Source organism: Aquila chrysaetos, unplaced genomic scaffold, assembly GCF_900496995.4.
Source record: "Aquila chrysaetos chrysaetos unplaced genomic scaffold, bAquChr1.4, whole genome shotgun sequence".
Classification (NCBI taxonomy): Eukaryota; Metazoa; Chordata; class Aves; order Accipitriformes; family Accipitridae; genus Aquila; species Aquila chrysaetos.
In genome coordinates this window covers 686,984-700,505 of record NW_024470382.1, presented here as the reverse complement: position 1 = coordinate 700,505, position 13,522 = coordinate 686,984, and the positions used below count along the sequence as shown (strand labels likewise).

The 13,522-nt window shown below is 51.8% G+C and overlaps 1 long non-coding RNA gene across 1 annotated transcript; it reads left to right on the top strand.

The window, feature by feature from the left end:
- The first annotated feature begins 8,338 nt into the window (after positions 1–8,338).
- On the top strand, positions 8,339–13,409 carry LOC115337797. The gene is made up of 3 exons (XR_003922242.2): positions 8,339–9,136; positions 9,773–9,895; positions 13,370–13,409. It is a non-coding gene; the product is annotated as an uncharacterized LOC115337797 (long non-coding RNA).
- Positions 13,410–13,522: the final 113 nt, after the last annotated feature.

The following is a 13,522-nucleotide window of genomic DNA, read 5'->3' as shown; positions in this document are numbered from 1 at the left end:
GATCCAGCCTGTCCAGATCTCTCTGTAGAGCCTCCCTACCCTCAAGCAGATCGATCCTGCCTCCCAACTTGGTGTCATCTGCAAACTTCCTGAGGGAGCACTCGATCCCCTCATCCAAATCATCGATAAAGATATTAAACAGAACAGGGCCCAACACCGAGCTCTGGGGAACACCACTTGTGACCCGCCGCCAACTGGATTTCACCACAACCCTCTGGGCTCGGCCATCCAGCCAGTTTTTCACCCAGTGAAGAGTGCACTTATCCAGGCCACGAGACGCCAGTTTCTCAAGGAGTATGCCATGAGAGACACTGTCAAAGGCCTTGCTGAAGTCAAGGTAGACAACATCCACAGCCTTTGCCTCATCCACTAGGCGGGTCACCTGGTCATAGAAGGAGATCAGGTTGGTCAAGCAGGACCTGCCTTTCGTAAACCCATGCTGAGTGGGCCTGATCCCCTTCTTATCCTGGACTTGCCATGTGAGTGCTCTCAAGACAAACCGTTCCATAATCTTCCCCGGTACCGAGGTCAGGCTGACAGGCCCGTAGTTCCCCGGATCCTCCCTCCGACCCTTCTTATAAATGGGAGTCACATTGGCAAGCCTCCAGTCCTCTGGGACCTCCCCTGTTGACCAGGAACGCTGATAGATGATAGGGAGTGGCTTGGCAAGGACCTCTGCCAGTTCCCTCAGTACTCTTGGATGGATCCCATCAGGTCCCATAGATTTGTGAGTGTCCAGATGGCGTAGTAGGTCCCTAACTATTTCCTCCTGGATTAAGGGGGGTATGTTATGCTCTTCATCCTTACCTTCCAGCTCAAGGGGTGGAGTACCCTGGGGATAACTGGACTCACTATTAAAGACTGAGGCAAAGAAGGCATTAAGTACCTCGGCCTTTTCCTCATCACTGGTTGCTACGTTCCCTTCTGTATCCATTAAAGGAAAGATATTCTCCTTGGGATTCTTTCTACTGTTAACATATTTGTAAAAACATTTTTTGTTGACCCTTACGATAGTGGCCAGATTTAGTTCTAGCTGAGCTTTTGCCTTTCTAATTTTCTCTCTGTATGATCTAACAAGATCCCGGTACTCCTCTCAAGTTGCCCGCCCTTTCCTCCAGAGATGATAAACTCTCCTTTTTTTCTTGAGTCCTAGCAAAAGCTCCCCGTTCAGCCAGGCCAGTCCTTTTCCTCGGCGGTTCGACTTGCGGCACATGGGAATAGCCTGGTCCTGAGCCATTAAGATTTCCTTCTTAAAGAACGTCCATCCCTCCTGGACCCCTTTGCCCTTCAGGACCGCCTCCCAAGGGACTCTCTCAACCAGTGCCTCGAAGAGGCCAAAGCTAGCCCTCTGGAAGTCCATAGCGGTGGTTTTGCTGACCACCTTCCTTGCCTCACCAAGAATTGAGAATTCTATCATTTCAGGGTCGCTAAGCCCAAGACGGCCTCCGACCATCACACCTCCCACCAGTCCTTCCCTGTTCGTAAACAACAGATCTAGCAAGGCTCCTCCCCTGGTTGGCTCACCCACCGGCTGTGTCAGGAAGTTATCTTCCACACACTCCAGGAACCTCCTAGATTGTTTACTCACTGCTGTGTTGTATTTCCAGCAGATGTCTGGAAAGTTAAAGTCCCCCACGCGAACAAGGGCACACGATTCTGAGACTACTGCCAGCCACTTGTAGAATGATTCATCCATCTCTTCAACCTGGTCGGGCGGACTATAACAGACTCCCAGCACAATATCTGTCTTATTGGCTTTCCCTCTCATCCTCAGCCATAAGCACTCCACCTTGTCATCAGAATCGTGTAGCTCTGTACAGTCAAAACATTCCCTAACATAGAGAGCCACCCCACCACCTCTTCTACCTCGCCTATCCCTTCTGAAGAGCTTGTAGCCACCCATTGCAGCACTCCAGTCATGGGAGTCGTCCCACCACGTTTCCATGATTGCAACTAAGTCATATCTATCCTGCTGCACGATGCCTTCCAGCTCCTCCTGTTTATTGCCCATGCTGCGTGCGTTGGCATAGATGCATTTGAGTTGGGTTATCGAATCCACCCCTAACATCGGCATGCTGCCCCCAGGCTCCTCTCTGGTGCACCTAGTTTTATCCCTTACCCCCTTCGAACCTAGTTTAAAGCTCTTTCTGTGAGCCCTGCCATCTCATGAGCAAGGATTCTTTTACCCCTTTGAGATAGCTGGACACCATCTGTCGCTAGCAAGACCGGTGCTGTGTAAACCTCCCCATGATCAAGAAATCCAAAATTCCACCGATGGCACCAGCCTCTGAGCCACGTATTAACCAGGTGTCTTTTCCTGTTCCTTTCAGTGTATTTCCCTGCCACTGAAGGGATTGAGGAAAACACTACCTGTGCTCCCAATCTTTCTACTAATCGTCCCAGTGCCCTGAAGTCCCTTTTGATTGCCTTTGGATTTCTCTCTGCAATCTCATCACTGCCAACCTGCACAACCGGCGACGGGCAATAATCAGAGGTCCGAACCAGACCAGGGAGTTCCCTGGTAATGTCTTTTACCTGGGCCCCAGGGAGGCAGCAGACTTCCCTGTGGGATGGGTCAGGTCTGCATATTGGGCCCTCTGTCCCCCTCAAAAGGGAATCGCCTACGACAATTACCCTCCTTTTTCTTTTTTCAGAGGATGTGAGAATGCGTGGGGCTGCCTGACTGGGCCTAGGCACCTCCCTAGATAGGACGTCATCTACACCCCGATCTTCACTGGCCTGGTCCTTAAGTTCCAGAGCCCCATACCTGTTGCGCAGGGGCATCTGGGAAGGTGAGGGAGACCGGGAGCGGATTCGCCTGCCTCCCCGAGCAGGGACCTGTATCCATTCCTCTCCATCTCTTAGGTCCCCTCCTGCTTGGTGGCTAGAGGGCAGGGGAACCTCCACTTCTTGTGGAGCCTCCATCTGCTGCCTCTGCCTCAGGGATGGTAGGGTGTGGGCCCACCAATCTATCTCCCTCTCACACTCCCTGATGCTCCTCAACCTTTCCACTTCCTCCTTCAGCTCTGCCACCAGGCTGAGCAGATCATCCTCCTGGTCACACCTCACACAAGAGTGTAGTGGTAGACTCAGGCACTCCCCGCAGCCAGAGACCTGGACAGCCGCACGTTTACATGGGAGCTCTGTCTGCGTCGCCACGTTTTTCCCAACAATGGCTTTCACCCGAGTGGCAGCCATACCTGGGTCTCCCTCTGGGCCGACACCCACCACTTGAGTAGCCTTCTCGAGCTGGGAAGAGGGGGGGCTGCGCCCTACCTGCACTCCCTGCCTGTGCGAACTGCCGCGCCACGCCCTTTCTGCCGCGCCACGCCCTGTTCGCCGCGCTCCCGGTCGCTGGCGCTCCTTAGGGCCGTTCAAATCTCCTGCGATTGGCCCTGGCAACGCCCACGCCGTGTCAGCCCCTCTCGCCAGAGCCGCCGGCTCTGGACGGGTCCCTCCGCTCTTCCCCGGCGCTCCTGGGCCTCGGGAACCCCCCAGTCTGCCTCAATCTAGCGCTTATCTGCCGACTTACCGTTGCATCTGCTGGCCTCGCCGCTGACTGAATGAAGAAGCAGCAGTGGAGGAGGGTGGACCTATCCAGGGACGGGGAGTAGGACGTACAGACGGAGAGAGAAAACAAAGGACAGGGAGAAAGACAAAGGGACTGAGAAATAAAGAGAGGGTCAGATTTGGACAAAGAGACCGAGAAGGGGGGGGAAACAGCAATGGGCTGGAGGACAGAGACAGAGGAAGAGGACAAGAGGGCTGAGAAGCAGGAAAGAGGAAGAGAGGACAAGTAAAAGGGAGAGCCAGCTGGACAGCGGTGTATAGCAAGAAACGATGGGACAGGCAGCAGGACAGAGAAATAAAGACAGAAAAAATGGGGGCAGGGAGCAGGACAGGGGTGGAGAGAGAAGCAGCAGGGACAGAGGGATAGAGAGAAGAAAAAGACAAGAAGAAGGGTGGGGGACAGGGCAAGACGGTAACAGGGAGCAGTAAGTACATGGATCATCAGAGAAAGACAGGGACAGGGAGCAGGACAAGGCGATACAGAGAGAGAAAAAAGGGACAGGGAGGAAGGACAAAGAGAAAGACAGGCAAAAAAAAAGAGACAGGGAGCAGGACACGGAGGCAAAAAAGCCGGGGTTGGGCAGCAGGACAGAGAGATGGAGAAGGAAAAAAGAGCATTGAGCTGCAGGACAGAGATGGAGTGAGAAATAACAGCGACAGGGAGCAGGAAAGAGTGACTAAGAGAGGGCAAAACCTGAAGAGGGAGCAGGACACAAAGGTAGAGGGCAGGGGGAGGACTCGGGGAGAAGAACAGAGAACCAGAGAGAGAATGAGAGGAGTAGGGAGCAGGACAGAGAGATGGAGCAGAAGGGGGAAAAGATGGGCGGCAGAACAAAAGGCAAGAGAGACAAGGACAGGGGCAGGGAGCAGGACAAAGGGGTGGAAGAGGCAACAAATAGTGATGTGCTGCAGGACTGAGATGGAGGAAGTAAAAAATAGACAAAGGGGGCAGGCCAGAGTGACAGGGAGAGAAAAAAGGAACAGAGAGCAGGACAGCATGGGAGGAAAAACCAACCGTGATGGGCAGCAGGACGGAGAGATGGAGAAAAGAAAAATACTGCGCAAGAGAGAGGGGAAAGAAGGGACAGACAAGGGGATATAGTGAGAAAGGATGGGCCAGGGAACGGGACAGAAGGACAGAAAAGATGGGGACAAGAAAAATGACAGGGGGACAGCAAGAGCAAAAAAGGGACAGGGGTCTGGACAGAGATGGAAAAAGAAGCAGCAGGGAAGGAGGAAGAGAGGCAGAAAGAGGGAGAGGGGGCAGGAGAGAGAAAGAAAAATAAGGACTGGGGGCAGGCTAGAGATTGCAAAAAAAGCCTGGGGTGGGCAGCAAGATGGATAGGGAGCAAAAAAGAATAGGGGCAGGGAGCAGGACAGAAGGATATAGTGAGAAACACTGGGGCAGGGAGCAGGCCAGAGTGACAGACAAGAATGACGACAAAGAGAAAGACAGGGACGGTGAGCAGCACGAGAAGGATGGGGAAAGCAAAAGAGGTATCAGGAGCCCTGCAGGGAGGTGGAGGAAGGGCAAAAAACCCAAAGTGTCAGGGAGCAGCAGAGAGGGACAGAGAGATAAGAGATGGACAGGAAGAAGGACAGGGACAGTGGCATAGAGAATGAAAAAAGACAGGGATGAGCAGGACAGAGCGACAGAGAGAAAGAAAGAGAAGCAGAAGGACGGCGGGATGGGGCAGGCAGATAAGGACACAGAGGGAGACATACAAGCAGAGAGAGACAAAGGACAAGGAACAGGCCAGAGAGACTGTGAAAATCAGAGCGCGATGCAGATCTGGACAAAGAGTCAGAGAAGACAACAACGGCAATGGGCTGCAGGGCAGAGAGAGAGGAAGAAAAAACCAGAGGGGCAGGGAGGAGGAGAGAGGGGCAGCAAGGAACCAAAAGGGACACGTAGAGCAAAAGAGAAAGAGGGACCTGGAGAAAAGAGAGGGACAGGGGGCAGGACACAAAAATAGAGATAGGGGAAGAGGTACAGGGAAGTGAGAAAAAATTACACAGAGAGAAAGGGGAGGGGGCAGGGAGGTATGAGGGGCGCAGAAGAGGGGTGACATGGCCCCAAGGGCCTGGGACTCACCGGAGCTCTGACTCTCTGCACTACCAGGCAAACTTTACAGTTCTGGCACTTCCTTCTCTGTCTGTGTGTCCTTTCCTGCCTTTCCCCTCCTGCAGCTCCAGTCACTTGCCTGTCCTCCACCTAAGAGAACGCGTTGGTGGCTGACAACGTGAGGCTTCCTAGATACACAGCCACCCACTATGGGGCCGCCCTATATTTGCCATTGCATATACAGAGCCCACGGTGCACGTTGGTGATCTGGTCTGCTGAGGACTACGCAGAGGGATCCCTCCTCCCCCGCAGAGGTCGGCTCTCTCTTGCTTGCAGCTGGAGAGAGACAGAGGGATGGCCGTCCTCCTTCTCCAGCTGCTTCACCTTCTTCTGATCTCTTTGGCTTCCGCCGCAGCAGCTCCTCGCCAAAGGCAGCAAGCGTCCACCTGCCGCCAGGAGAACGCAGCCAGAGACAGCCCACGCACACCTCAGCCAGATGCAGCCAACGGACACCCGAGCCCTCGGTGTGGCCTCTGGGAGAGGGAAAGCAGCAGCAGCAGCTTCGGTTCCTGCAGCCGGCCCCAGGCTGGAGCCCCTCCTGCTGCAGGAGCTCCTGCAGACACCGCTCCTGCTGCAAATATTTTGATAAAGAAATTAAAACTTGATTATATAAAAGAGTTTGGTTTGATTAAGAAGTAGAAAATTGTGAAGCATAGGTACGGGAGTGTTAAGTCTGAAATGTAGTCATAGGAACTTTAGAAAATGTACTATGTGTAACCATAAGAATTCAAGTATTGTCTAAAATCAGTTAACCACAGAAACTTTGACGAAGATTTGTTGATTTGTAGTGTTTTGTTTTAAGAAACTAAGGAAACCATCATGGACACCAGTTTGCTGCTTGGAAACCCCTTACCCTTCCCACCTCGATCTAATTATCAAGGATTCCAATCAGTAGAGTTAAGTGAGATTAACCAATGATTGTTTTAACATAAGAATATTAATAAGATGGTGTGACTGAAGGACCAATGATTAGAAAGGTTAAATTTAAGAACAGACATAGTATGCATTTTTATGTAAACTAATACAGATGACGGTGAGAATCGTACCGCGCAGAATCACCCAAGAGAGGTCAAGAAGCGGACAAGTGAGGAAGACTACGGAAGACCACCAGAGGGCTCCTGAAGACCACCAGAGACCTTCACTGCGCCTGCGTGAAGAGACATTCATATATGCTAATGATTTATCGGAAAGTTAATGATTATGTATAGCATTTTCCAGAAGTTTAGTGAGTAACAGGTGTGTATTTAACCTGCACAGTTAGGCCAGACAGGTGCACACGATAGGCGGAGCGATCCCCCGTGTGCCCAGCGCTGCGATAAAGGAGTGCCCGCTTCTTAACTTCTCATTGCTGTTAAGGAGTTTTATTCCGGATTTGGGTAACGCTCCTTCCCCGCACCCGCCTTAACCGAGGCCCGAGGGCACCCGAGGCCCGGCTCGCTGCTGCCAGGACAGGCCGTGGGGCGGCCTGGGGCTGCGGGACAGGCCTCAGGGGAGGTGCTGGGGGCGGCTCAGGGGGGCTCTGGCAGTCGGGGCGCCCGCCGCCTGTGCCCGGGGGGGGGGCTCCGGCCCCGGCTCCGGCTCCTTCCCCTCCTCAGCTCCCGGGTCCCTGCCGGGGCTGCCCCGGCCGGGCCCGGCTCCAGCCGAGCGGGGAGCGGGCCCCGGGCAGGAGACACCCCCTCGCTCGCCTCACGGGCAGCCCCAGCCCTCACCTCAGCCGGGCCGCAGCTGGAGCAGAGGCTGCAGAGACCAACATGGCCGCCCGGCAGCCCCGCAGGCCCCAGGACTACAGCTCCCAGCATGCCCCGGGAACCACCAGGGCCCCCGGCAGCCCCGCAGGCCCCAGGACTACAGCTCCCAGCATGCCCCGGGAACCACCAGGGCCCCCGGCAGCCCCGCAGGCCCCAGGACTACAGCTCCCAGCATGCCCCGGGAACCACCAGGGCCCCCGGCAGCCCCGCAGGCCCCAGGACTACAGCTCCCAGCATGCCCCGGGAACCACCAGGGCCCCCGGCAGCCCCGCAGGCCCCAGGACTACAGCTCCCAGCATGCCCCGGGGCGCTCCTTCCTGCTGCCTGACCCTGCAGCGACACCATCCCCGGCCCGGCCCCGCCGCCCCGCAGGCCCCATGGCCGCCTCCCCGGGGGAGGAGGAGGAGGAGGAGGAGGAGGAAGAAGAAGAACAAGAAGAAGAAGGACAAGAAGAACAAGAAGAAGAAGAAGAAGAAGAACAAGAACAAGAAGAAGAACAAGAAGAACAAGAACAACAAGAAGAATAACAAGAAGAAGAAGAAGAACAACAACAACAAGAAGAAGAATAACAAGAACAAGAAGAAGAAGAAGAAGAACAAGAACAAGAAGAACAAGAATAATAATAATAATAAGAACAAGAACAAGAAGAAGAAGAAGAACAAGAACAAGAAGAAGAAGAACAAGAAGAACAAGAAGAAGAAGAGGAGAAGGAGAAAGAGAAGGAGAAGGAGAAGGAGAAGGCGGGACAGAGCAGCAGAGAGAGGGGGGACAGGGCGGTGGGTTGGCCGGAGAGGGGCAGTAGCAGGACAGAGTGACAGAGAGAGGGAAAAGGCGTCAGGAGAGCGGAGTGACAGAGAGATGGGACAGGGAGCAGGAGAGAGGGACGGAGGGGAAGGGTGAGAGGAGAGAGGCAGGGAAGAGAGAAAGAAAGGGAGAGGCACGGGCAGAGAGCAAGGGAAGGATGGGAAACAGCCCAGAGAGACTGAGAAAGAGAGGGATGCGGATCAGGACAAGGAGGGGGAGAAGGACAGAACAGCAATGGTCTCCAGGATGGGGACGGCGGAGGAGCAGAAGGGGATGGGGAGCAGGACGGAGACCCAGGGAGAAGAGAGAAGGCCCACCCAGCTGAGCAGGGGATACAGGCAGGAAAGAGGGGCCAGGCTGCAGGAGAGAGAGGAATGAGAAAATACAGACAGGGAGCGAGAAAGAGAAAGAAAAAAATAGTGGAGAGAGGGAGGAATTAAAAAATGGGGGCAGGGAGCCAGACAGAGTGCGATGGGGAGAGACCAAAAATAGCAATTCTGGGCAACTGCCCCCATTTCTTGAGCACTCCCCAGGAGCTACATTACCGGGAACCTCAAGGAATGTGCTGCCTGCCAAAGCCCTGCCCTGGGCCCAGTCCTGTGCCCTAGTATTGGTGACGAGCATTGCCTTGCATAGTGGCAAGGACTGAGGGAAGAAGAGGACAGCTGGGGGGGGGAAAAATCACCGAACTGGTTTTTGGTTTTTGTTTTGTTTTTTTTTGCTTGATGTTTTTGCTTTTAAAAAGAATACTATTTAAGCTCTAAATACAAACTGCGAGGAAAAAGGAACCAGGCATACCAGTCTGGACACATTTAAAGCCTGAACCCATTCAACAGCTGCACCAACCACCACTCACTCCTGCTGCACACACTCTACCACCTGCCTGCAGGTACAGGCAGCCGCCCTGTTTCTTCCCCAGGCACGGCAGCACCAGGTAGCTCAAAAAAACATGCTGGCTGCAAAAACTTGAGCACAGCTTAATTCTGGTCAATTTTTCCTCTTCTTAGGCTGGGTTAAAGACTTATCCATCAAGTGGTGGCTCAGGACCATGCCAGGGCAAATGGCACTGCTTTTCTGAATCCCATGGCAGCGATGGGCAAAGGAACAGGTTGTCAAATCCCGGGCCTGGGTACATGTGTGGGTTTTCAGGGTCACCCCTGCCCGATTTTTCCCAGTGAAGCCCCAGGCAGTGCCAGCCCCGTGCTGCAGCCCCAGGGCTGAGGCTCAAGGAGCTGGGCGAGCTGGACATTTCCACAGGTGCTGCATCCTGCTGGGCCCCACCACCAGCTGCTGGCTGCCCTGGACTTCCCCCTGTTCTCTCCATCTCTGCTTTCTGCCAGTGCCGGGGGCACCCCAGAACAGCCTGCCTGCTCCCCACAGCCCCACTGCCGTCTGCATCTGCAGCTCATACGTGGTGTCCACATGGCTACAGCTGATTTGGGGGGTGGCAGGTCTGTCTTGTGGCAGCAGCCTGGGAATGTGGGCTAAGCAAACCCCATCCCTCCTTTTCAATCTTTGTCCCCAGGGAGACCCAGTGGAGACGTAGCGTGCGCTGGAGAGCGTCCTTCAGGGAGGTGACAGCCGATTGCAGAGCAACGCTGAGACCCACCTGACAGCAAAGGCGCCTGGTGGCCACGGACGACCCTAGGTGAGCTGGTTCTCTTGGAGGCCAAGCAAAGCAGCCTTCCTCTGCCCCTGGTTTTGTGAGATATGGAGCAGCGCAGAGATGTTTCTCAGGCATCCAGGCCTGAGGAGGGTTTCCCAGTGCCCCCATGAGAGATCCTCCTCCCAGGAAGCATCTCCCCCTAGAGCCAAGGCCGTATCTAGCCCCCCCGAGCTGGGTACGGCTGTCCTGAGGGGTCTCGCAGGGAGGATGGGGTCATCTGCCTGGTAGCTGTGACACAGACATGATGAGCTGAAGCCCTGTGGCCATGGTTGGCTGGTTCAGCGTCTCCAAGTGCCTTTCTCCCATGGAGCGTTTAACCCAGGCACTTTTTCAGAGTGTGATGGATGATGTGAAGATGGATGCTGGTGATGTCCTGGTGGCTCTGTCCCACTCCCACTTCGAAGTTTTGATGTCTGAGATCTGGGGCCACCTGCAGGCTCTGCTGGAGATGTCCAGGGAGTTTGTGTTCCATTGTTTGATACCTTAGGGCTACAATGTGCTCGGGTTATGGTATGCTAGTGTTACAGTGTGCTAGGGCTATGGGATGGCAGGACTACAGGATGCTAGAGTTTAAGCAAGTTAGGATTAAAGCATGTTACCGTTATGGACCTGATGTGGGTTTGTTGGCCCTGGGTTCTTGGAGTTGTTATTTTTGCCTTGTCTTGTGTTCTGGGTGGTCTTTTTTTTTTTTTATTGAGATTCCTTTTTTATCTTGTTTGTCTTTTCAGGGTTTGGATAGGGGCCTTTGGTTTATGTATGTTTCTTCTGGTTGTTTTTTTACTGTTCTGGTGGTTTGTGTTGCGTTTTCTGTCTCAAAACCACCATTTGTGGTCTAATATGTCTGACCAGGTCAGACAGTGTTACTTCTGGTGCAGTCTGACCCATTTCCAGTGAGTCAGGAGGTTGGTAGGTAGGTAGGTAGGTATGGAGGACTTGGAGTCAATTGTGAACAGCTACCAGATGACTAATGGGCACTTATCCCTCTCATCCCTACACAATTCTGTATTGCTACGGACTTTACCAGCCATAGTCATGGACTCTGGGCCTGTACTGTAGTGAAGTCAAAGCAGGTATTTAAAAAAAAAAAAAAAAAAAAAAAAAAAAAAAAAAAAAAAAAAAAAAAAAAAAAGAGTGCTTTTCCAAAATGCTTACCAGACTGAAAACACCAGATGGCTGTGGGCAGGTGGGAATACACAGAAATGGGCCGTGTCACTCAGAATGAGGAACAGTGATGTGGGTACAGCTGTAGCACAACAGTTTTCATGGCCTTGAGCAGCACAGCAAGGATTTTCAGGCAGCAAGGCCAGCTGGCAGGAGTGTGTGAACAGCTCCTTCTGAGCGTGGAGATGGCCGTGGGAGAAGACTGTGCTGTTCTTGTTGGTGTGTAGCAGGGGACAGTCAGTGGAAGCTGCTGTCAGGGCCTGTAATTAGGAGCTGTCATCTTGGTACTCGGTGGGAAAATGACATGAGGGAGGATGCTAAGTTGTGAAAGGCCATATTAACGGTATGTGCGAAGTGACAGAAACAGCTTCAGGGTGTTAAGGAGACTGTTAGTTGTAATTAAGGCAGTGAGTGAGATGATCCATGTAGGAGCTGTCTGAGTGGGTCAGAATGGGGCAAGACTGCACGTAAGGACAGAAAAGGCTGGGCAGTAGTTGAGCTGATCAGAACTCAAGCAGGAGATTATTTGGGCAGTATCTGGTGAAGTCATCCTCTTGCACATGTTGTGCAGACTGCATAAGGCCTGACTGCTGGCAGGAAAGGAGTGTGCTAGGAGTGTTGGAGTGCAAGGGGAGTGCAAACAGGGAATGGGGATGGAAGTGGTCACAGACTCATTTCTCAGTTTTCCATGGGCTGTGTACCCCATGTAACTCACCTTGCCTTCAGAAAGAAGTGCCACCCTTTTGGTGAAAAGAGGGAAAAAAAAAAAAAAAAGGTAATGTGTGGGAGAGCAAGAACTTGGAGGGAGATTACCATGTTTAGTCTTACCATTCTAGAGTTTTAAAAACATTTCCTTGAAACACTTTCCCAAAAGAACAAGGCATGACTTTCTGAAATAGCTGTTTTCCTAGGAGCTGCATCTGAGCTAAGCCAGATGAGAGAGTCTTGCCTGCTGTTAGTAACTGAGGCTGATGACAGGTCACCCAGCAGTTTTGGCAAGGACAGAACAAGATAGATACTTAATGCTTTTCTTTTCTGTGCTGATCATCATTTCTGGAACTTGTCTTGCGTAAGTTAGTCTTCAGGTTTTGCAGGTTGTAGGTTTGGCAGGATCTACTGTGTCATTAACATGATGGTAATAACAAAACCCGGTGGGATGGGCTTAAGAATCAGAAGGGTAAAAGTGAGAAAGAAACTTGTGGGTTGACATAAAACCAGTTTAATAATTGAAAAGAATTTTATTTTTTTAAATTCTAAGGAAAAGAAAGAAAACCAACAGAGAGAGGAAAATAAAATGCAAGAAAAACAAGCAGTGCACATGAAAACAATTGCTCAGCACCCACTGACCAATGCTCAGCCAGTCCCTGAGCAGTGGCCCCCCTGCCGCCCTCCCCCCCAGTTTTATTGCTGAGCATGACGTCATATGGTCTGGAATATCCCTTTGGTTAGTTGGGGTCAGCTGTCCCAACTTTGTCCCCTCCCAACTTTCTGTGCATCTCCAACCTACTCACTGGCGGGGCGGTGTGAGGAGCAGAAAAGGCCTTGACGCTGTGTAAGCACTGCTCAGCAGTAACTAAAACATTAGTGTATTATCAACACTGTTTTCAGCACAAATCCAAAACATGGCCCCATACAAACTACTGTGAAGAAATTTAACTATCCCAGCCAAAACTAGGACAGTAAGGCATTTTGGATTTCATATAATTTACAAGAGTGCTTGAGCAGTTTAATGTTATGTTGAGGGACAGTAGCTATGATAGCAGAAGAAAGTGAAGACAAAGAAGATGAAGATGGCCAAAGATACTCAAAAGCGTTATAGCCTTTGGCAGCAGAAACATGTTCATATAAACTGTTAAATGGCAGTTTTCTTTCAATGTATTGTTCTTTTCAAAGATTTACAGATGACGTTTTGCTATTTTCATATCAGAATTTAGGGATTTTAACATAAACTTCTCCACTGAAATGTAAAAAAAGTGACCGATGTATCCTGGAAAGAAGTGTAATTGCATAGCTGGATAGTTTTACTCTTGTAGTTTACAGTTCTACATAAAACGCAGGTGTGTGTTTTTTCATTTGTGCTGTGCAGTGATAAAAAAACCCCCAGAGACAAACACAAAACGCTACCCCTGGAACTTCCTCTGAAATTAGAGGTGGGTGAGACATATCACATTTTCTGCTTCTCCCATTATCCTGCTTTCTTTTTAAACTTGTTTGTATCACTATCATAAATTCCTTGCTTACTCTAGAGCCAAGACAATATAAGATATTTTTCTGGGGCCGGTCTTTTCTTGTCAGGTGGAGAGATCCATGTGGACATGCTCGGTCACAGAGGCAAAGGACAAACAGGTGGGTGTGGTTAGTGATGGTTCTCCCTTATCATCAGTGCTGTCAGTCACGTCAGGGGAATAATGCTTTCGAGGGGTTTCAGAAGCTTTCAGATGGTGGTCT